Source organism: Ptychodera flava, chromosome 5 (assembly GCF_041260155.1).
Source record: "Ptychodera flava strain L36383 chromosome 5, AS_Pfla_20210202, whole genome shotgun sequence".
Classification (NCBI taxonomy): domain Eukaryota; kingdom Metazoa; phylum Hemichordata; class Enteropneusta; family Ptychoderidae; genus Ptychodera; species Ptychodera flava.
Window position 1 is genome coordinate 28,151,929 of NC_091932.1, and position 22,651 is coordinate 28,174,579.

General features: G+C 37.0%; 2 long non-coding RNA genes across 2 annotated transcripts in view; one reads left to right on the forward strand and one right to left on the reverse strand.

The window, feature by feature from the left end:
• Positions 1 to 311: 311 nt before the first annotated feature.
• Positions 312 to 10,814, reverse strand: LOC139133435 (uncharacterized). Its single transcript, XR_011552589.1, has 3 exons — positions 10,661 to 10,814; positions 8,093 to 8,240; positions 312 to 558 (listed from the first exon to the last, which is right to left on the reverse strand). It is a non-coding gene; the product is annotated as an uncharacterized lncRNA (long non-coding RNA).
• Positions 10,815 to 10,931: 117 nt separating this feature from the next.
• The window catches only part of LOC139133436 (uncharacterized), a 53,631-nt gene continuing 41,911 nt past the window's right edge, over positions 10,932 to 22,651 (forward strand). The window contains exon 1 of the long non-coding RNA XR_011552590.1: positions 10,932 to 11,582. This is a non-coding gene — a long non-coding RNA (uncharacterized lncRNA). The remainder of the gene's footprint in view (positions 11,583 to 22,651) is intronic.

The window sequence follows — 22,651 nt, forward strand, 5'->3', positions numbered from 1 at the left end:
TTACTTCTAATACGAACTTTTCCCCAAAGTTTTCAAGAAAATGTCACCATTATATGACACTTTCCGTGTATTTAAATTATACAAGCAAGTCTATGGAATTGGCTGACGCTGCACTACCCGTGGATAAGTCTCCCCTGCACTGCAACATCCCGACTTCAAGTGCTGGATATGTAACATGGGTTGCACACATCAATGCTAGCATCTAACTTCTCTTCCCCATCTTCAAACGTGTGTCTGACATCAATACAGACAGAGTGTTCAATCACACCACAGTGAACTGGTACAGAATCAAGATCATTGACACAAATATGACACGTTTATATAATAAATTTATTCATATAAGTCTGTGTCGAGTGCAAACGGCACTCAATGGGCATGTTTTTGTAAGAAAACGTACATCAAGAATTCAAAACAGACAATTGATGAAAAGAAATCTCTCTTCTGATGGCGGTCGCTGTTCTTCTTTTCCTGTCAGTTAATCATGAAGGACAATATTTCCATTTTACAAAGCACTCCAATTGATCCAATCTTCAAAAACCATTGTCTTGTTTTCAGAGTCTGCGAACAAAAAAAAGTAAAATTAAACCCCATGGAGGAGAGACTCTTGGTCACTGTACTGCTGAGTTACACAAAAGTTGTGATAGGTACATTGCCAATTGGATGTGTAAGGTAGGACATATCTTTTCTACCAATCTGTAAACAGAGATTGGTTTGCCTTTGATAATATCTGAAAGGCTTATTTTGATTCGGTGATCACTGTTCCCCAAAACACTTCAGATACCGTTGGTACATGTATTTCCAAAAAGAACTATTGGAACTTGGGCATGGTTAAAAAAAACCAAGATTTTCCAGCATAAAACAAATGTGAGAAATGAAGATTGATGTCAAGATAGACAGCCTTGGTGAAAGTAATTGTCCCGGACAGAGTAATTCTAAAAACAAAAGTGATCACTAGGATTAACACTACAGAGGAAAACAAATTTCAAGTAAGTGAAAAATCTTATACAGTAAACATAAGCAACATAATTTTCCCCTGTTAGAATGAATATAGCTTGTTTAACCCTTTCACCCCCAGTTCCCTGTATACAGGTCCAACTTTACCATAGAAAACAATGGATTTGGGTCAAACTATGGTGGTGAAAGGGTTTAAGGGCCTTCAGAGTAGCTTCTTACGTTTTATGGCATGCTCTCCCTTTTGAAATCAATCTGCATAATTTCAAAGTTTTTAAACATCTGCTTAAAACATGTCTTTTCAAGCTTGCCTTCTTTTAAATTCTTCATCTAGAATTTATAGTTTCAGTTTCTATGCTTGTATTGTAGTTTACACATCTCTTATCGCTGTCTCTTTATAAAATGATTACTAAAACTTATTGTTATTGAAACTTTTGCTGAAAATTTCCTCTGGGAATCTTCCAACAATTCTCTTTCAAAATCAAGAATAAAAACAAATTACCCAAGATTCACTGATATTTGAAATTCAAAATGGTCACTATCCCTGTGTTAATTCTATTAAGGAAAATGAAATTTTGGATTTGAAAAACTCAGATGATGAAAATTTTTCTCTGAGAGCTTTAAAATGAACCCTCACAAGTAATTAATCAGAAAAGAATTGTAAGAGTTTGAGAATCTGAATATCTGTGCCTGAGGCATATTCTACCTTAATTAAACTGTCACATGGGCATGTAAATTCAGTATAAAAATCTGTTATATCAGAAATGTCATGGTTGGTCATATTTCATCAACTTGAATTGATAGTACCAAACTGATGAATCTAGATAGAAATAGGTAGCTACATCTCTTCATCAAACACTATATTACCTAATGTAATAATATCATAGTAATATTGATTTTATCATCATATTATGTCAAGTGACCTGAACTTATTTCAGAATGGCACAGGACAGTTCAAATAAAATAGTTGAAAGATAAAACAGTCAATGAATATCTCACCCACTATTTATAATTACAGGACAATTGGCTGAAGATGTTGGCAATTGTATGCGATAGACAATCTGATCAATCAACTTGGAATGTTGCTAATTTTCTTGTAACATATTAGTTATGTACAGTCTTGCTGCATTTGTCAGTAGAAAGGTACAAATACACTGTTTGGTACCAGAACAACAAGAGAAGGCCATGCATGTACCAGTGCCACTCCTCAAATTTGAAAACATCAATGAATTCAAAGCAGACACTGAATAGATACATGTCTTAATTTGGACCCAGATTCAGGTGAGTTTGAAGTGATCACTGATGTCCAGTAAACTGTTACCACATATCATTCCTAACCACTCTGCTGACAGCCAAATAGAAGTTGACCAGCTGGTCACTAAGTTTGGCCATCAATTTTACCCATCAACTTCTGTCTCTTGAGAGGGATGGGGAGGAAACACCCTCTGCAACATCCTCCCTATCCCTAGCCCTCTACAAATGACAATTGGCCACTCATTTGAAAACTTTTGAACACCCTGAGAACTGTTGCCCTGTATTATGACTGCATTCATACGCCACAGTGAAGCCCTACTGAGTTCTTCCTAAATAGGTATTGGGGGATGGCGCCCTCTAGTGAAACAAATCCTCTTGTGAAACTGCTATGAAACAAATATTTTTCAAATCAGAATGAAGAAATCCACAAATTTCCATTGTGAAAAATCAGCCAACACCACAAAAGTCCTCTTGTAAGATTTCCTGGGGATAAGTTTTTTCTATCACGACTTCATTGATTCATCTCAGGGAGCTTTATTGTGAATGTGCTGCAACACTGTAAGAGAATCCCTGTACAATGACCTTATGACTTAACATTTACCACCTGTGAGCTGTCAAGCAGTACTATGCAAAAAAAGTTTGAAGGAAATTGGACACTTGCAGCTTTAAAGAACTGAATTGTGAAACAATTTACTAACTACAGATGTTGAATTTGTCCTAATTCATGAATAAGCAATAATATACCCCTTCCCGGTCCATAATGGAAGAAAGCAAACTTTGCATGACATAATGAATAAGGTAAAGCCGAGTACACTATAGAGTGCAAAGTTTGCTTGAGTCCGTTATTGACTGGGGGTACTTTTTTGCTTTTATTTTATAGTTTTGGCGATGCAAGTGAATTTATAGATGCAGAAAACCTCTCCGGCAACAATGCTGGATAATTAGATACCAGTAATAATCTGAGGGTTATGGCATAACAAAATTCACTGGTATTGACAAAGGTGTAATATAATACAATCCACATACTGTTGTGTACTCATTTCTGATAATACATAACCATTTGATGATATCAAACGCTTGAAAAATAACAACTTCTATGTTTTTTATTGTGATGAAAGAAAGATGATGTACATATGGTCCTAGAATGCCAATTGATGAAATTAACACAGGAGCTATCTGAAATTGGTTAACCCTTTTACCACCATGGTTTGGCCTAAACCAGTTGTTATCGATGGTGATTGTGGACCTGTTTACAAGGAATAGGGGTGAACAGGTTAAACAAGGGAACAACCTAACAACAAGTGGACATAACTAATATCTGTATTGTTCAAATTAGATATGTCAAATTCACAAAAAGTATTTATTTTTCAATTTTGAGATTAAAACTGACTCATTTGAATGACACAAGCGTACTCACAGCCGATACTGTGACTGTACAGGGTCATTTTTCTTTCCGGTTTACTGTTTTTGTCCGTATTAGTATTTGGTGTTTAGAAATGGTTGACCAAAATGACGCGTTATCTGAAGTCATGCAGGTAAAATTATGACAGTGTTTTGATAAAACAAGTCATCGTTGATGACACAGTCCCCACTTGTTAATGGGTACTTTGATTACATGTCCTCAGAGAGGATAGCGTCCTCTTCATTAATTAGGTCTGTGATAAAATACTTTGATACAGATGGCACTCAATGGCCAAGAATGAGTTCCATGGTGATGAAAACATAAAACCAAAGTAGGCCACCATCCTAAAGTTCATAAAATGAGTCTACTAGGAATTAATCAACAGGATGTTGCAAAACATTTTTGCATACAATCCTAACACTTAACAGATTATCACTTGTACCATATTTAATAAAGTTTGATGCAGTATTTACAACACTATGAGATCAACATCTGTATAAAGTTTCATCACATTTGACGTTGTATTAATTTGTGGCTATATCACCCTAATTAGGAAAGTTCATTACTTATGCAATTACAAATTAATTAAAATGACACTGATAAATGTCTTTTTCAATGTTAAAGCAATGTGAGCTTAACATCTGTACAAAGTTTCATGAATTTGATGCAGTATTTCTTGACATATCAACCTATTTACGAAACTTCAATAATTGACATGTTACTGCTCACATGACGTGAAACAAATTGAGGAGCATATGTATGAAATAGGTCAATGTCCTTGTACCAACTTTGAATGATACTGGTGGCAATATGTCTGAGTTATGGCTCTGTACATAAGAAAATTGTAACAAATTCACCGCCATGCAGCGATATTTGATCTTACTGTTTAAAAAGTCAACAAGTATATGTACGACATAAGTCAATGTACATGTACCAACTTTGAATAAGATCAGTTGAGACTTGCCAGAGTTATGGCTCTCGACATGAAACAACCATAACGAAATTGCTACCATGTGGCCATATTGGACCATCTCGTGAAACCAATCGACATACATATGTATAAATAAGTCAATGTCCTTGTACCAACTTTGAATAAATTGCTTGATACATGTCTGAGTTATGGTTCCGGACATGAAAAAATCGGAAAAAATGGCCACACGGCGGCCATATTGGATTGTATCACAAAACAAATCAATGTGCATATGTATGACATAGGTCAATGTCCCTGTACTACGTTTAAATAAAATCGTGTGATAAAATCAGTTGAGACGTGCCCAAGTTTTGGCTAAGGACACGAAAAAATTGTAACCAATATGGCTGCCATGCAGCCATATTGGATCATATCATGAAACAAATTGACGTACATATGTATGACATAAGTCAATGTCCTTGTACCAACTTTGAATAAAATGGGTTGAGATATGCCTGACTTATGGCTCTGTACATGAAAAAATCGTTAGAAAATGGTTGCCTGGCGGCCATATTGGATTGTATCACAAAACAAATTGACGTGCATATCTATGACATTGTTCAATGTCCTTGTACTAACTTTGAATAAAATCGGTTGAAACATGTCTGAGTTATGGCTCTGTACATGAAAAAATCGTTACAAAATGGCCGCCTGGCGGCCATATTGGATCGTATCACAAAACAAATTGACGTGCATATCTATGACATTGGTCAATGTCCTTGTACCAACTTTGAATAAAATCGGTTGAAACGTGTCTGAGTTATGGCTCTGTACATGCAAAAATCGTAATAAAATGGCTGCCTGGCGGCCATATTGGATCGTATCACAAAACAAATTGACGTGCATCTGTATGATATATGAAGTAATTCTTGTACCAAGTTTGAATGAAATCGCTCCTTGCATCTCTGAGATATCTGCGTGAACGGACGGACGCACGCACGGACGCACACACGCACGCACGCACGGACACACACACGCACGGACACGACCAAACCTATAAGTCCCCCCGGACGGTGTCCGTGGGGACTAATAACTCTCTTTTATGATAACTTTTGATGACAAAATTGCCACGTAGAATCAAAAATAGCAATGCAGGCATTAAAATTATGCCTTGAACTCAGTAGGATCATGTTTTCTTACACATAGTCTGTAGACAATGAAAGAAACTTGACAGAATCTACATGTAATTCAGAAAAGATTAAAATACTCACATAAAATGAGCAAATATAATAATGAAAATGCAATTTGAACACCAAAACAGTAAAACAATGTTTCATCCAGGCTGTGGGGTTGAAGGATTCCAGCAATTTGGTAATCCATGCCTTGCTTGTCAAATATAGTGACAAGTGTGCCCTCCATCAACATGGATTTCTGGAAACTTTGGGTCAATTAGAGGAATTGTGGAAATTTCTTTGCATCAGCCCCAGATCTTCACATGTAAACCAACAAATTTGGTTGCATGACCAGCAATTTGTTTGCATCCTGGTGCATCATATTGGCTTAGGGGACACACTGGACAACACCCAATATTGCCACTTCATAATCACACACACTGTCTTGTGCCTATTGACAGCCTGGGAGCAATGTAACATGGTACATTTAACAAGTCTTGACCAAAAATGCAATCGAGTGCAGTCTGTGATGTTTTTCCTTTCTATGACATGCCGCTCCTTATGAATGGTTTTCAAGTCTACTTTGGAAGATGTTGTAAGGATGAACACGAGTAGTTCTGATTACTATTGTGATACATCTCATTCAGAGTATCTGACTTCATTCACAATATACTGATGACTGAGTGTGCATTACTTAGGCACAGATACATGCAAAGAGCCAGTTACTGGTTAACATTTTAGATAACTGTTACATTGTAATGCACCAAGTTTCAGAGTGATGGTGGTGTCAACAAAGATAGGTGACCGCTAGATGAGGAATTTCTAAATTTTTCGGTGAGCAAATTGATGAGATGTGATACACAAAACACATTTGACTGGCCTGCCATATTTGGGTAGCAGAATACCCTTGATTTCCTCAGGCCTGATAGTCGCCCCAAAACAGTCTGTTTTCCATTGGCCTTTGGACCTTGTGAAACAGTCTGTTTTAGAGCACCCACAGGTCCTTTTGAGAAACGAACGTACACTGTTACCCCTCATGGCAGGTCAATATGTGTATATTGGGAAGTCAGAGTACTATCCTGTTACTTAGCATGAGAGATCAGTATATTGTTACCCCGCATAGCAGGTCAATATGTGTGTATTGGGAAGTCATAGTACTATCCTGATACTTAGCATGAGCAGGTTTGTTTGCTAAGTGCATTTTCAGGGAAAAATATCAATAAGGCATGGATTTCACATGACCTACACCATTCCAAATCCAACCTTGAAATTGTGGCAAGGGGGTTCAACGTGGCATCATAGCAACATGGATGAAACCCTGGTAACACACCCGAGTGAAAGCATTATGTGTGGGTACGTGCCATGTACACTGAGCTGAAACAAGTCGTGAGTATCATTGAATACAGCTTCTGAATTAAAAATTGCTGCTTTATCACTAAAGGTCTTGGCACCTGAATTGCTATGTTTGTTGTTGGACCCGTATGTTGGGATCTGAATACTAAAAGGACCAAGCTTTAAACTGAAAAATGTTCCAAATCCTGTAAGAGCACATTGAATGTACAAAACAGTTTGACTAAGCGAGTTCTGTGTCAGATATGTTTACCTGTATTGATTTGTCAAGGAAACTTGAGCTACTTTGATAGACATCTTTACTACAAGAGTTTAAAAGGCCTGTAGCTGTCACTTTTGATGATATTTCTCTATTTTTGTTTTTAATGTCAACTACAATTTCTTGTTGTACTTTCCAAAGCATGTTGAGATACACAGTATTCAGCTTGTCAACTTCAACTCTGCCAGTATATGTGCAAATTGTATTGTTTTTTGTTGACAAGTGCATTCTGGTCTGGACTAGAATTCAAATGTAAACAATAACAGTGCAGTCTACACATATTTTTATAAATGCTGTGTTTGTTGTAAACTAAATAGTTGGTGTTTCAAGCTAAATACAGGGTGTTTCAACATGCTTTGAGGAGTAGAAAAAAGAACATGCAATTGACATACAAAGCACAAAATTTTGAAAAATCAGCTACTAGCCATTTAAGATACAGTTAAAGTGAGACAACAGCAGATTATTGCAAACTCGCAGCATTCAATGTTTAAAAGTTGTGACAATTGAAGTCCAGCAGTCTGAATCACACTGCGCAATGGCATTTGCAAGAGGTTAAATGAGGTCAACTTTGCTTGCATGCTGAGAATGTGCAACATGCATTCACAGGTCTGTCTGTCTGTCTCTTGTGTGTACATTTTCCCCTTATGAAATCGACTGCACTATGAGCAGGTAAACCATTCAGATCAGTGCTACTACCAGAATATACACCAAGTTTATACTGTTTTCATAGGGCCTGAGATACTGCATCCCCGTCAAGCTATAGATGGTGGAAAGCTAACTAAAGAGTTTCTTACCATCACATATTCATTGTTGGTGACCTTGAGTTATTCCAACTTTGACTTAGGATTGTTGACTGCTATGTAGTGGTAGAGGACAACCAGCAGAAATATGACAACGCCAAGCATGTTGGCAAACACTGCCAATTGCACATCACTGATCATCCTGAAATGAGCAAAGACAAAAAATTGACGATTCAAATTATTTGCTACTATATAGAATATCATGTTAGAATTATGTCTTAACCACAGTGAAGTAATTTAAAGACAGTTCAACAAGGAAGGTATAAAAAAGATTACTTTGATACACACTACAAATATCACTGTAAAGTCAGTGCATATTACCATGTTCACATTTAAGCAAGAAAAGTCAGTGAAATCACATTTATGTTTTTTGGGATCTTCCAATCATGAATTTGTCAAAGTACAATATGTGGGCCATGCTATCCTCTACTGACTTCAATCAGCTTGACCAATAATGATGGAAAACATGACAGGAAAATAGCTTAGCTCACACTATTCCTCTTTCAACAGGCATACTTTTAATTACATGTATAAGTTCATTTTTTTAGTCTGACGATTGGAGTAAAACACATGTATTCAATACTTTCACTAATTCAAAGAAATATCCCTGTGAATCCATCGGTCCAATGACCTGGTATATCAGTAACATCCTTCCTTTACCTTCGTGATGTGTGAACCAGCCAAGTCAGTCAGATTTTACACAGTAAAAATATGGCTGTGACAAGACATGAGGGTATTTGACCTTGACCCTATGGATTCCCTAACCGTAGGCAAACACCCCCCTCCCACCCAAACTTGATATTCAAGATAGGAGCCTGCAAAGTATTGTTTTGAGTCTTATGCAGATTTTACAGAAGATGGTACCAATTCTACATATATACCATTTTCCGTTTACATTGATGTATGCTTGGCAGAAGCTATACAATTCTCTTTTGTGTTTTGTGAGTGAAATATCTATCTGCAGTAATATGGCAAACTGGAAGGGCTGTATTCAAAAACTGAAATGTGCCCTGCTGATCTGCAGGTGACAAAATCTCTTTTCACTTCCATAAACATTCCAACTTTTTCACCCCAGGTCTCCGATAGAGTGCTGCCCTTTAATATTTGATAGAGCTCTGGTTTGGCTACAGGGCGACAGTTTAGTGACAGAAAGAATCATTGCCTGAATGTATTGATTTACTTTCATTCACTTTTGTTCCATTTGTAAAGACAGTAACAAAATGACTGTATTGCCAACACAGACTTTTACGCATGCAACGTCCAACACTTTTATTGACAACTGGACTTTATTTCGGACAAGAATTCATAAGCCAACAATTCAATTGCCCACTGTACAAAATGAGTTGTATTTACAGGGAAACTACTTCTACATTTCAACTTACGTGAGATGGACAAGAATGAGCTCACTTGCTTTCTTGAACAAAACTAATGAAAATATAATCAAAAGTCTGGGCTGCTGTCCTTTTAATTTGAATATGAAAATCAAATGACTGCAGGTTCATTCATAGTAGTCATTTTGCACTTTGGCCCTATTAATATTGGATCAGTCTTTCAACTGTTATTCTCTAGACCCAAACATATCCTCTTTTGATTTTGTGTTCCCTGTATGATTGGCAAGTAGATCCACAGAACCTGGAGCAAGACTCTAGGCTCTATGGTAGAACTCCCTTTACAGCATTAAAGTGTTCCACTCTGAAACAAGCTCTGCATGGAAGATTGATTTACAAGTCATTTTTATGTATCCCATTTGCGACTTACAGGGAGGGGATCGTCGGTACTGCGTCTGTGCCACTGTCTTGTTTACAAACAATGTTTTCATGCACGATATCTAAATGCATCACGTCAACATAGCAGCAAAATTTAAATTTTACAATGTAATTTACAATAGACATGGTTTTAACTTTCATCAATCGCCAACGTTCCTTGGATACAGTCTTTACACTGGTCGTATGGGTCCCATATGACCTTTGAGCACAGTTCGGATAACCCCCTCCATCTATAGTACTAGAGTAATGAACGTTTGAAATTATTGATGCTAAGTAAGGGCAGATAAAGTACACTGCAGACGCAAGTCCACATTTCAATGCTTTGAATTATCAATAGATAGGCTTTACAGTTCTAGTAGCCTAGACAATCTGCAAACTAGGTCAAACTATGGTACCTCCATGGTCAAACGGACTACAGTTATTGTATAAAGCGCGTTCGCGTACATCATATATGCAAATGATATTATCCCCAACAACCATATGTGTAAAGATGCGGATCTTTCTGAGCACAGCTATCATCATATATGTCGCAATTTTCGCCCATGCCTAGAGGCCCGAGTCAAAGGCACGGTCATTGTTGTCCAGGGAACGAATGAATGAACTGGCCAGAACAAGGGGAGTTCTCCAAGAATTGGCCACGTAAACAATTTGCACTTTGTAGCAGAAGGCCATCGCCGTCTGCATTCATTTTGAAGTTATTGCTTATCAAAACACGTCGCAAGAAGAAAAATAACGCTTTAAAACGATGAACACTTTGCTAAACATGCTCATAATAGTTCATTTACAGCATAATTACCTTAAAGTTTAGGTTTAATTCCTAAAAAATACGACTGTGTTCCGTTCCGAACCACTTTGCAACCACACGGAAGTAAAAGGATCGGTTGTTGGGTTGTTATTTCATTTCTCGACCAATGGTAATGCATTGCCGGTGAGGGCAGTAAAGGAAACAGTAATGAATTATGCATAGCAGTTAGATTTGTCCAATCATAAGATGTATTGTATACCCGCTTGTTCAAACTAACCAATCCGAGTTCAGCATTTCGTCGGCTTCTCGGAACAAAAAGAACACATTGAACCGTGGCGGGAGATAACAACGCGCGTAAACTTCTTTGTGTAATCTGACGCAGATCACCACTTCCTGGTTGAGTAGCTGTCCGTACACACGCGTGCACGCCGGTGGCCTTGGCGATGAAGATTTCTGGAGAAAGATTTGTTACCACATCGCATCTCGGAATTTTAGAAGGAAACTCTAAAACTGGAGTCTGGATCTTGGAAACACATTGATACACGTGGATGATAACCACAGGCACAGCGTACAGTACACAACGCTACTTCATTTGGCTACACTGTGTGTATTGGAGTACGTCTGCTTGTGCCTACGAATCACACATGATGTGAAATTGAGGGAATGTTTCACGTTGTTTTTATATCACTCGATGGATAATCAACCCATGCTATGCCAAAATACACGTAGGAAGTGTATTATTTTACGAGAGACCTCGCGTGAATATAGGAATATCGGTGTATGAGCTGTTTTTTCTTGAATTATGTACGACAAGGGATTCGTGTTTCGCAGACAACGTGGTTCGTCTCTTCCTTTGTCACTTCCGGGTTCACGATGAGGCCACGTTTGTCTTGGATTTCTTCGATGTTGTGCCTTCCAGGTCGACGACGAAACGTCTCAGAAGGAGGTTAACCACGTTTCTTGACGGCGATCGGTAAGTTCTAGCTCCTTACACGGTTTTTCTCCTCTTTGTAGAGCATGTTTACGTCCGTTGCTGGACACGCACGTGGTTCGGTGAAAACACAACAACTCAACGTTGCCCGCTCCACGGTTCGTTGATCACATCGCGGGAATGTTACACAAAAGGATTTTCTCTCACGTCAAAATTACTTTCGGCTGAAAGCTGTCAAAAAAAGCTAGCGAAAAAAGTTTCGCTTAGTTAGGGTGAAGTTAAAATCACTGCGTTTTTAATGTTTCAACCACTTTTTTCGCGACTTATTGTATGTTCATCAGTACGCGCGCGTCCCGCTTGCATTCGCTGTGTTCAGCATCCCTTTGTTTTCTTGGAGAGTAGCCAGGCCAACGGCGGCGTTCATCTCATCAAGCCCTTGCATCACTATCTAAAGATGTGGGGATGATATTAGCGCAAAAAAATGTTTAAATCTGTGACAGGGGTTTGGATTCAACTGCGATTGAGAGCCCGGCAGATAACTTGTGTGTTTGGGGGACTTTCCCGATGGGGGGACGGGAGCTGGGTGAGAGTTGCGTATTCCGTTATGCAATACGCAACAAAGAGGCCAGACAGCGATAAAGCCGTCCCCTTTGTTCATATCCCAGATTGTACCCACCGAGGACGCAAAACACACAAACGCAACGTCAAAACGGCGTGATTTTCAGCTATTCAAGTCCTCTGCGTCGTTTTCAGAGACGAAAAATTACTTTCAAGCATAATTTTTGAAGTACGTTGACCCACTCTCACGTTTTCGGAACAACAGCCATCTGCGGGGTCTTTGTCCAGTTTTGGCGGGCAATCGATTGTGTATTGTTTCCCCGCTCATTTTCTTCGTCAGTAACAATCGAGAAAATTATTGCACGACAGAAAATGTAAGGACAAGACGAAAACAAAAAAATGAGATGGGTGTTTTCGCTCTTTCTGCATTATTTTTTTTGTCTGTGCAGCGAAAGTGGCAAAAAAAAAAAAAGATTTTGGAGGGTCCTGACTCCACAGAAATGATGGAATGATTACTGCATGAAAAGTCTTCCCTCAAAAAAGTTACGCAAAAATGATACGAACAGAGATAAAAAACCAAACTACAGCCTTTTTAAAAAAAGATTAAGGTCTCCATTTCCCGCCAAGAACTACTGGCTATCAGGCAGCATCATCAAACAGAAGTGATGCAACGTAATCTTCAATCATTTTAGTTTCCCGGACTCTAGAATCTGCATCCCTGTCTTGGATGTAACATTCTGATTTTCAGAAGACACTGCAAAACTTTTGTCGCTGATATTTCAAGCAATATCGCAAAAAATGCTACATAAGTAGAGGACATTCAGTACATTAGTCCAAATTTTACAATTTTCATTTAATTTTGCAGAATGTTTTTTTTGTAATAATTATTGCTCATTTTCTTTGTTTGGACTACATATCAGTGCCTCTTTGTTCTAGTTTAATGCTGGCAGCACAATCAACGTGTCTTGCTTCTTTGTCAAGAAGTCACATATCTTTATTTAGGGAATGACTTATTCTTCAGTTCAGATTTTATATGGAAAATTGCTCCGAATCTATACTTTTTTTCTGTGAGGAAAGTTGCTGAGAATTGAGAAGATAGCTTTACTTCATGACAATAGTAGCCTTGATTTTTCCATTACAGGCATTTCCCAACGACCCTTCTGGGATGTTTTTCATTACGGTCCTGAGACTAACACACTAGGGAGAAGCAATTTCGAGCGTTCATGTCGAAGTACAGTAACAGATACCGTTTACAAACTAGCTGAAGAGAGCAAAGTTTTATTTTATCTCGTTTAAAACTAAAAAAAAAAATTCAGGCATATGGAAAATAATTTTCCCCCTTTTTTTTTCAGTTCAGTTACGATACGAATGCCCATTGATGTTATTTTAGGTATAATTTTCCGAAATTTTTTTTCATTTTAAAATGGTGAGAAAAAAATTAAAAATTTCACTGATGACAGAAATTTTGAAAAAGAAAAAAACATCACGATGAGAAGTTCAAATAAGAACTGCAGAAATTTGGAGGGAAGGGGAAAAAAGTTGAGAAATTGTTTGTTGAGAAATGATATGAGATTGAACAGATTGAGTAGACATGCACGGCAGCTTTGATAATACAAGTCTGGGCTGAGTGAACCCAACCTGTCATTGATTTTCTTTTAATAATAAATGTCAAGGACAACGCCTCTGAAATTTAAATATATCTGAAGGAAAACAGCAAGCAAAGTGACAATTTTTTCTGTCAAATCTCTGTTAGCGAGAATCAGTGACTTTCATGCCAAGAAACAGTGCCGCATCCAAGTATGTGGCTATCGTTTTCACTTTTATCTGGCCGTAAAATCAGCTGGCAAGCTTGATGCATCCCTCCTAAATCATTTTTTAAAAAAAATTTGCAGAAAAAAATATAAGATATTGAAAAAACCTTGGTTTTATAGGTGCACTCAATCAGAGGTTCTTTTGTGCAAAGGAAATAAAACTTGATGTGTAGGTTTTGTTAAGCAAATATTACCGTTGTATACTTTTCATCATTTCAATAGTTCTAAGCTTATATACACACATTATGATAACTATTTTTGAACAGGGAAAACTCTCCTTGGTAATTTTAAATTGAAAATTTAATGAGAATGAATAAAAAAAATGCTCTCTCATAACTTAAATGGAAAGTTTGTTTTTCAGCAAATTGGCAAAAATTGTTACACATGGAAGAGCTCAGTAGTCCATCATTCGCCTGGATTTAGAAGTGAAATATTCCTGAAAGACAGCGGCTTACAAAGCTGCTTCTATCTCTCATTGAAAAACTGAAATATTGATTCAACTGATATAATATGGATTGTTTACACCGATGCCGTAATTATTTTTCAACTGTGTAAAAAATATCCAGACAAGAGTTATATGATATTTCGTGGTTGGCAAATGAGGCGTTACTGTACATACTGATCAGAGGTTTCCGTACTAAGCGGGAATATTGTAATCTCGGTGTTTTTTTTTCTCAAAAGGTTCTAGTTTTACCTTGAACTTGGGTAGCTACCCTTGTGTTCTGGAATGTTGTTCCCCCGTTCCGTTGACTGTAGTTAAGTTGTATTGGATGCAAACAATACCTGCAGACAAAAGAGGACAATGCCTTGTTTTGTCTGCGCGGTGTACGGTGTAATCCGGATATTTTTCTTTTAAGTGGCTTACACACACTGCTAGCTTTGTTTTTTTTTATTTTTTTTGATGATCATCAACACACGAAAAAAAAAAAAGCACATTCACCAGTTGTGCACAGCAGAGATTTGATGCTTGGAGTGCGCACTGGTGTCGTTTTTTTTATTGGCTTAAGAAGTGAAACCAGCTGGAAAACGTCTGCAGCTGGCCGTCAAACGATAGACCTAATTAGGTTTTGAGCACCGGGAAGTCAAAGATCACAGAATGTCAATCAGTGTCTGCAATTAGCAGCCACCCCACTCATGTCTTGGAAATTGATTCTATCATGATACTTAAAAGCCAAAAAAAAAAATAGTCACAGATGTATAAAAATCCAGAAAAAAATTGCAGCTTTTTCACCATAAAAGATGTAGATTTGTCATTTTCAAGCCAGTCGAAAACTGCATGTTCGAAATCTTTGTTGATGTGAGAAATTTTTGAAAATATTCAACAAAATCATTATCTTGGTAGGTCCTTTTGAACAAAAATGGGTCTTAATATTGTTTAAAGTTAGAAATCAGCTTTTTTGAAATGAAACGGAAATATTTTTTAATTTTGAAGGTAATCAGAAAATAGTTTGTAGTAAGAGTTAAAAATTTTTGCAATGTTCAACGTAATCTTACTGATTGCACAGTTCAATCTGTTAAGCGAAAAAAGTTTTGAAAATACTGATATTTCTGATTGAAAAATGTCACTTCTATCACGCTTGTTATTACATGGCTTTTTTAATTCATAAAAGTGGTTTTACAATTAGGAAGTCAATCAAAATGAAATTTGAATATAGCGAATAAGTATTTTTTTCCAGTGTCTGCAATTGAAAAATTCTTGTGATGATGTGTAAATGCATGTAAAGATTTATGGTTTTGGTGTTCATCATTGATAATGTTTACATTTTTCTTTTTTGTGGTTTTCTAAAGAATTTAAGAACCATGATTGCTCAAAGTACACACCCTTATCAGTAACCATGGATGCAATTGTTTGCCAGATGAGGCTGCAAGATAAACTTCCATCTTCAGTAAAAGGTTGTGTCTTTTTGTCTTGAGTTCGTCGAACATTTTGTTTCTGAATAACTTGTGTTCTATAAAAATATGTATTTTGGTCATTATAACTGCACAGGATATGTTTTTTATTCTGTCCTGCTCACAGCAAGCTGTATTGTGTCTCAAACCCTGAGAAAACATTTTTTTCACTATGATTATGGCAGTTGATAACACACAGGATAACAGACGCTTTTCTGGATAAGCTGATAAAATTTCTGAAGACAGGAAAAGGTCATGTTCTGAATACCTGCAATTCAATCAGGTTTGCTCGGTTTGAAATGTTTCATGTCAATAAAAACCTGTTAAAAATCACAAAAAGTTCAACGAAAAGTGATGATTGTAATCAAAATGTGATCCTTTCACAAATTTCACATTACGATGAAGAAATCTATTCTTTAAAGATAGGGGCACTTCTCCATTCCTTTCTGATAGGAAAGAAATTATTTATTTTGGCCATCTGTAATCTAGTTTTGAGTATCCTTCTCAACCTTATTGTGAATTCAAAATATCCATACAGTTTCCCCCAATAATTTTTTCCACATATTTAAATTGAAATGACAATATATCAACTTTTTGAAATCATCGGCCATAGATTGTCATTCATCTGATTGGAGCAATTCTTATCAGACCGTTACTCCATAAAAAAAGAACTACACTTTTAATTACTACTTGACTATTCAAAATGAGTGCAAAAATACCGGTAATTTTGGACAAATCCGTCACATAAACAAATATCAAAATATATTTTGCATCGAACTCTAGGGGGCGCTATAACCATCCTCTTCGAGAAATCGACTCCAAGCCAAGCTCTGTGTGTGTGATCATGAAGGGTTAAAAAAAGACCAGTGACTGAAACAAATGCCTGGTTTATCAAAGCAGCAAATTCAGCTTTACTTTTTAACTCTGTCATCTTGATGACTTTAATTTTCTACATGTCATGCTAAGCTACAGACTGTGATCCAGACGATGAAAGAGCACATATTATTTTGTGAATGTGTTAAATTTTGATTTACTGTCTTCCCTTTGCTTCTAGATCATCCATTATTACTTTGTCAGTGCACACAGTAAAACAAAACAGTTGATGAAATAAGTTGATAAAACAATGGTACATGCATCCAAACACCCATAACATTATCGTGGACAACTTTTGGGAATGAACATTCTCCATTGATGAGTTTTATCATGATGTGATTTTCTCACTCGAATTTTGTTTCATGAAATCTACCGTAAGATTCGCTCCACTGCTCGTTTGCAAAAAATATTAATTTGTTGCATCTTTCATTAAATTCCTGTGCAGCTTTGGAAAATTTTTACAACAAGTTGAAACTTGATATCTGGAAAAAATTGTTCATATTTATATAAATATCCAAACTCTTGTTTTCATCTGATGCATGCAACAACATATCTGCAGTACTAAGTTTCTGTCGTTTAAAAAAAGAACTTTCCTACACTGTCATGATACGGGACTTCGAAATTGTCAAAATTTCATTGTTGGATGTTAAGATGTAGGAATTGACTAGAAATGCCTTGACTTAATTTTATTTCTGCTGTTCTCAGTGAAAAATTGTCTTGCAAAAAACAAGATTTGCACATAGGGATTTATTTCAATATACGATATTAAGAGATTCCGGAAAAAAAGGGAAAAATAAAACATGCAGCTACATTTTTTAGATTTTCCTGTTTAATGTTATGCTCAAGCTTTCCAGGGACCAAGTTGTGAAGTTATATAAAACAGGGGAAAACAACAGCCAAAAACTGATATTTCTACGATGGGGCATGCAGGTTGACAGAGCTAATGTGAATAGCGCCCTCATTCAGAAATTGTTGGAGAGTATACTTTCTTGCGTGCATTTCATTCAGATCAGTGGAATTCATGCATATGCATAGCTACTCATAGAACTGCATGTAGAGGCAAGGTGGAAGATTTCATACGCTGCCTGTTATCTCAATATTTTTCTCTTTTTTCATACTATTCATTTATTTATACCCAATGATAAAATTTTGCAAATGACCTTCCAAAATTAGTTAGGGGCATGGGTTTCCGTCTTGCCATCACACGTGATACGGTGATGGTTTTCTTGCAAATCAATATTTTATTTTTTTGTGTTCATTAATAATTTGTAAGTCCGTTTGGAACTGTTTTTTTCCTGACCGCAATTCAGTTTAGGTGAGGATCTAGGGCCGTTGGTAGTTTTTGAATAAAATATGAAGCATAAATATATGGATAAAATGGCAGATTTTATTTAGTGGTAGATTTTCAAGTTTTGGATGAAAATATACTTTGTTGAATTCCTCTTTTGAGCCTACTTCCTCCAGAATCTTTGTAAATCTTCTGCAAATGCAAACATTTATTGTTGATCAATGTGAAAAAAAGAGTTCAAGGATGAATTTTTTCCATTTAAAACGAATTTAGAGCAACGTAATTAAATTCAAAAATTTCCTCCTGGCATTTTTCTCTTCAGCAACTCAACTGCTCATACATACATCAAAGGTTGTATTTCTGTAATTTAAGGCTACATGACTGCTCTCCAGTGCATTTGCAAATTTACAGCAGAAGATAAACAAAAACTCTGACAATTGTTGGGCCCCCTACCCATCCCCCCACCCCAAGGGTGGTAATTGATTCCTTCAACAAACGCATATGTAAGGACTTAAATTTTTTAAAAGATAATTTCTAGACTTTGGAAATAGAAGGATGGAGAAGAGTTTAATGGGTTTGAGAAAAGAAATAATTTTTTTTTCTTTCCTAAATAAATATCATCATCAACCATCGTATTATAGTAATGATAATATTGTCCATTTCAAGTGTTGAAAGTGTTGCATATGTAAGACTAATTATAATACTTTAAGGAAAATTACTCCGACTCTTTTTATGTTTAGAACCTTCCCTTGGTTTTCGTATCTCAGGTTGTTAAATTTCGTTTTCTAATGACAAAATATTTCTAATGACAAAATATTCTCTGAATAGTGAGAAAAGACACGGAGGTTCACAGGAAGTGTATCTGTTGAGGTTTCATACAGCCTATTTTGAGCTTGTGATGAGTGAAAATGTTATATCGCCCTCTGTTGTCGACGTTTGACATTTGTGTTATCTGTCGGGAGAGGGCGCTGTGATAAAACCCGCACTGTTTTCTCTGCTTCTCTCCCAACGTTTGTGTGGTCTGTGGCAGGAAACCGGTGTTGCCTTCAGGTCAACCCCTCTAAGGCAACATTGTTGTTGGGAAAACAAATTTCCAAAGCAGGAAGCTGGTAATAGGAGCCTCAATATTTGCAACTTTTTTTCAAAGACGATAGAGGGATTCTATTTGTTGACATTTTACGGGAGGACCACAGGCAGTGAAAAAAAAGACCCATGCGTTATTGTTAGAGCACCTTGCAGAACAACAGTGACACTAAAACACTCTTAACACAGAAACAAAAAAATTCCAAGTCGGCTGTTTGGCATCAACTCAAATAATTGCCTCCATGGTGTCATGCCACCCAGCCAAGGTGTTATTTACGAAACCATACTCTTCAGTAGAATTCACTACAAGCAATTTGTCACCATTGAGATCTTAACTACTATTTCTATAAATCTAGACACCCCCTTCTGGAGCTTTTCAAAAAAAACTTTTCAAAAAAATTGACTCTAAGTTTGGCACACTCAGTAAAGAATGAATTGTATTTCTTCCCTTGTTGGGTCCATGCTAACTTTCTGCAGTACCATGCTGATTCTATTATAAGGAACCTTTTTCTTGGACACTTTCCACCCCGGCGAGACGTGAGAAGAATTTAGGACCACCTCGGAAGATGTCGATGACTCAACCTGCTTTCTGTGCTTCCACAGTTGTTTTGTTTCACTGTAAATATGTCAACCAAAAACCCCCAATTTGCTGAGTTGTATAAACCTTGTCATCGGCAAAGGTCCGTAGTAATTCCACAGTTTCTAGCCACAGATCGTATTTGGTTTCCCTTTGTAGTCTACAAAGTTTAATTACACTTGTTACCTCAATTCACACCTCGTGACACAATTACCTTGGTCAGAAATATTGATTTTGAACTCCCATGTTTCGCTTGTTGCTTCTTGGTGGCCTTGATTCGACATTCACCCTGTCTGCAGGTCAGTCTCAGCGACCTCGGAACTGCACTTTATGCTCCAATCTGCAGAAAACTTTTAATACATTGTAACATTATCTTGTACGTGAAAATATATTACCATTGTGCTTGCTCTGAAGGCATTTCTGTTGCAGGATTTCTTGTGTTCCATTTACTGGCTGTAAAACTGTGTAAAATCAATCAAAGTTTTAAAGGGTGTCTTTACGGTGTTTATCTTTCTTTTGGTCGTCTCATGTTCACAGCCTCTCTGTGGAGGCAATTTCTTAAAAAACTTTATCTAATGTACACTGTATTTGACAAATGACACTGAAAGGACCCTCAACTTGGTCAGTATATCATGTCCTTGAATAAATGGTGCACAGCTTTCCAACGCAACACAACTACATGTAATACAGTATATGAGCTGCGGGCAGTCACGAAGATACACCTGACAGGAATGAACATGCTTCCTGCAAAAAAAAGAACTCATAGTGGTGCAAGAATAATCATAAGTATCTTTTCTTGAGGTGTCCTTGTCAGTCTGTCCTAGTTTTTTTCAAGGACTTGCTGAATGAAAGGGTTCATGAAACACAAACAGTGTCAGACACAGTCTCATGGTGCACCGGAAACTTCCCTGAAATTGACACTGTCACTCAGATGAAATCGACTAGATACTTTGGTTGTCAGTTTCATAACTGACACTCACCTATGGGGTAAATCTGACCTCTTTCTCCACTCAAACACCTTGTTGATTTCAAGTTGTGTTTTTTTTTCTTTCTTCATCCCCGGTTTTCTTTCTTTGTTTTGTAAACAAAAGAGGCTACCCTATTCAAGCCGCTTTTTTAATTATCGGCCATTCTTTCTTCTCAAATGCCCCCACCATTATCACTTAGCGTAAGAATTTGAGAGATGTCACAGTTGCGACAATCGTTTGTGTAGGGCTTAGGAAATTACCTGTGTGTAGCTGACTTGACAGGGATTTAGCGCATGAATAGGGCACTTGTTCAACACAGAGAAGAAAAAAACCCTGACGACACCGATTTGATGGCGTGGCCGAACAAAAATAAACCTGGTCCTGTTTGGCCAGTAAATGAACTGGATAGTTGAGGTATTTTCTTCTCTTTTGTAACAACTTGCCCCCCATGAGATGTCGGCTGTAAATTGGTTTTCTAAAGAGCAGGCTTTTTTGCGATGACTGTGTTTTGAAGCGACAGTATTGAGTGAGCCAAAAGGTGTGCTTTGGAGGTCGCGACCCGTGCGAAGAGGATTTGAAAATAAACTCGGGAGGAGTGTGTGGGAGGTTGATTTAACACATTGTGCGAAGGTTGCTCCATTTAAGTTTGTGACAGACCTTTCTTAGCGCTTCAAAAAAAAAAACTTCAGTACCATCAAAGAGAAAGGTAAACATTGACATTATTTTGAGAACGTCTTTTATATGCTCTCAGGTGAAACAGTTTCTGAGTGTAAAAAATGCTGCTTGAATGTGTCTTTGGAAAACTTACAAAAGTTTTCAGCCTCATGAGATTTCACATTCGACATTAAATCTGTTTTCTTGCCGATGGCAAATGTATGTTGAGTATACTTAATTTAAATATGAGCTCTTTAACACCTGAAATACTAAGCATCGAGTGGTTCACCTTTCTTAACTTTGACACTAGAGGGCATACTTTCATGAGGCTGTTCACAGAGCTGTTCAAAGCCCTCTCCTCTCCTCAGTGGCTGTTCACGCAACGCAGTGCGTGACATTTTCCGCAACAGTTGCACTTCAGATGACATTAACCCTTTGAATGCTGAAAATATTCCCGCCAAAATTTTAGTGCAAAATTTTAACAATTTGTACAAATCGTTGTATTTTCAGACAATTTTTGACCAAATGGATGTCTCTTTCATTTACAATTGCTACAGCTTTTGATCAAAAAATTGGAACAAAAAAAGCAGAAAAAAAATTGGAAAATATATTTTATAAAGGTGGTAAAAATTGACTGAAGCTCTCAAAGGGTTAATGATGTGCTGTTGATTTGAAGAGGAAATGAGATATTTTTCAATGCGTGAAAGTCGCCAGATCTTAAGGACTTATATGTAGAAACAAAAACTACGATGGGAACATTATGAGTACTCTAAAAAAGAGGAAAAGATGTCAACGAAATAGACAAAAAAATTTCTTCATAGTTTATTCGTGTCTGGTAAAGCTGTTTTATTTCTCAATGTAGTAAGAAATACAGTTACCATGCTGCGGGCATATAAATCAAATCTTAGAACAGACACACTCTTTCCCCATGGTTTTCACCGCTCATTTATTCAAAATATATCTAATATTTACTGGTATAGATTATTTCATGATTGATGTTGTCACATGTTGATTATTATACAAAATAGGGATGTTATTTGACCTTGAACTCTGTCATTGAATTATTCATGACTAATACCTTTCGAACTCACTAATGGCGATGGCAACTTTTGGATTTTTTTGGTTACCTACGTCCTTGATTCCGGAGAACAGAATTTTCTTATTAAACTTTGCCTCGACCAGTCCATTTTAGTGTAGTATGTACCTTAAAACTGAAAGTTTAATCTTTTGCTCAAATTTTCCACCAAGGAAACTTAAAATGATTTTTCTCATATCCACCAAAAAAGTCAGATGGCGCCGCATAAAATTTTGAGCGAGAAAAACAAATTACATCACTGAAAATTGATCAAAATTTGAAATCCAAAATGGCTGCTATTCCCTACGTTAACACCGTGGGGAAAATTTGAGTT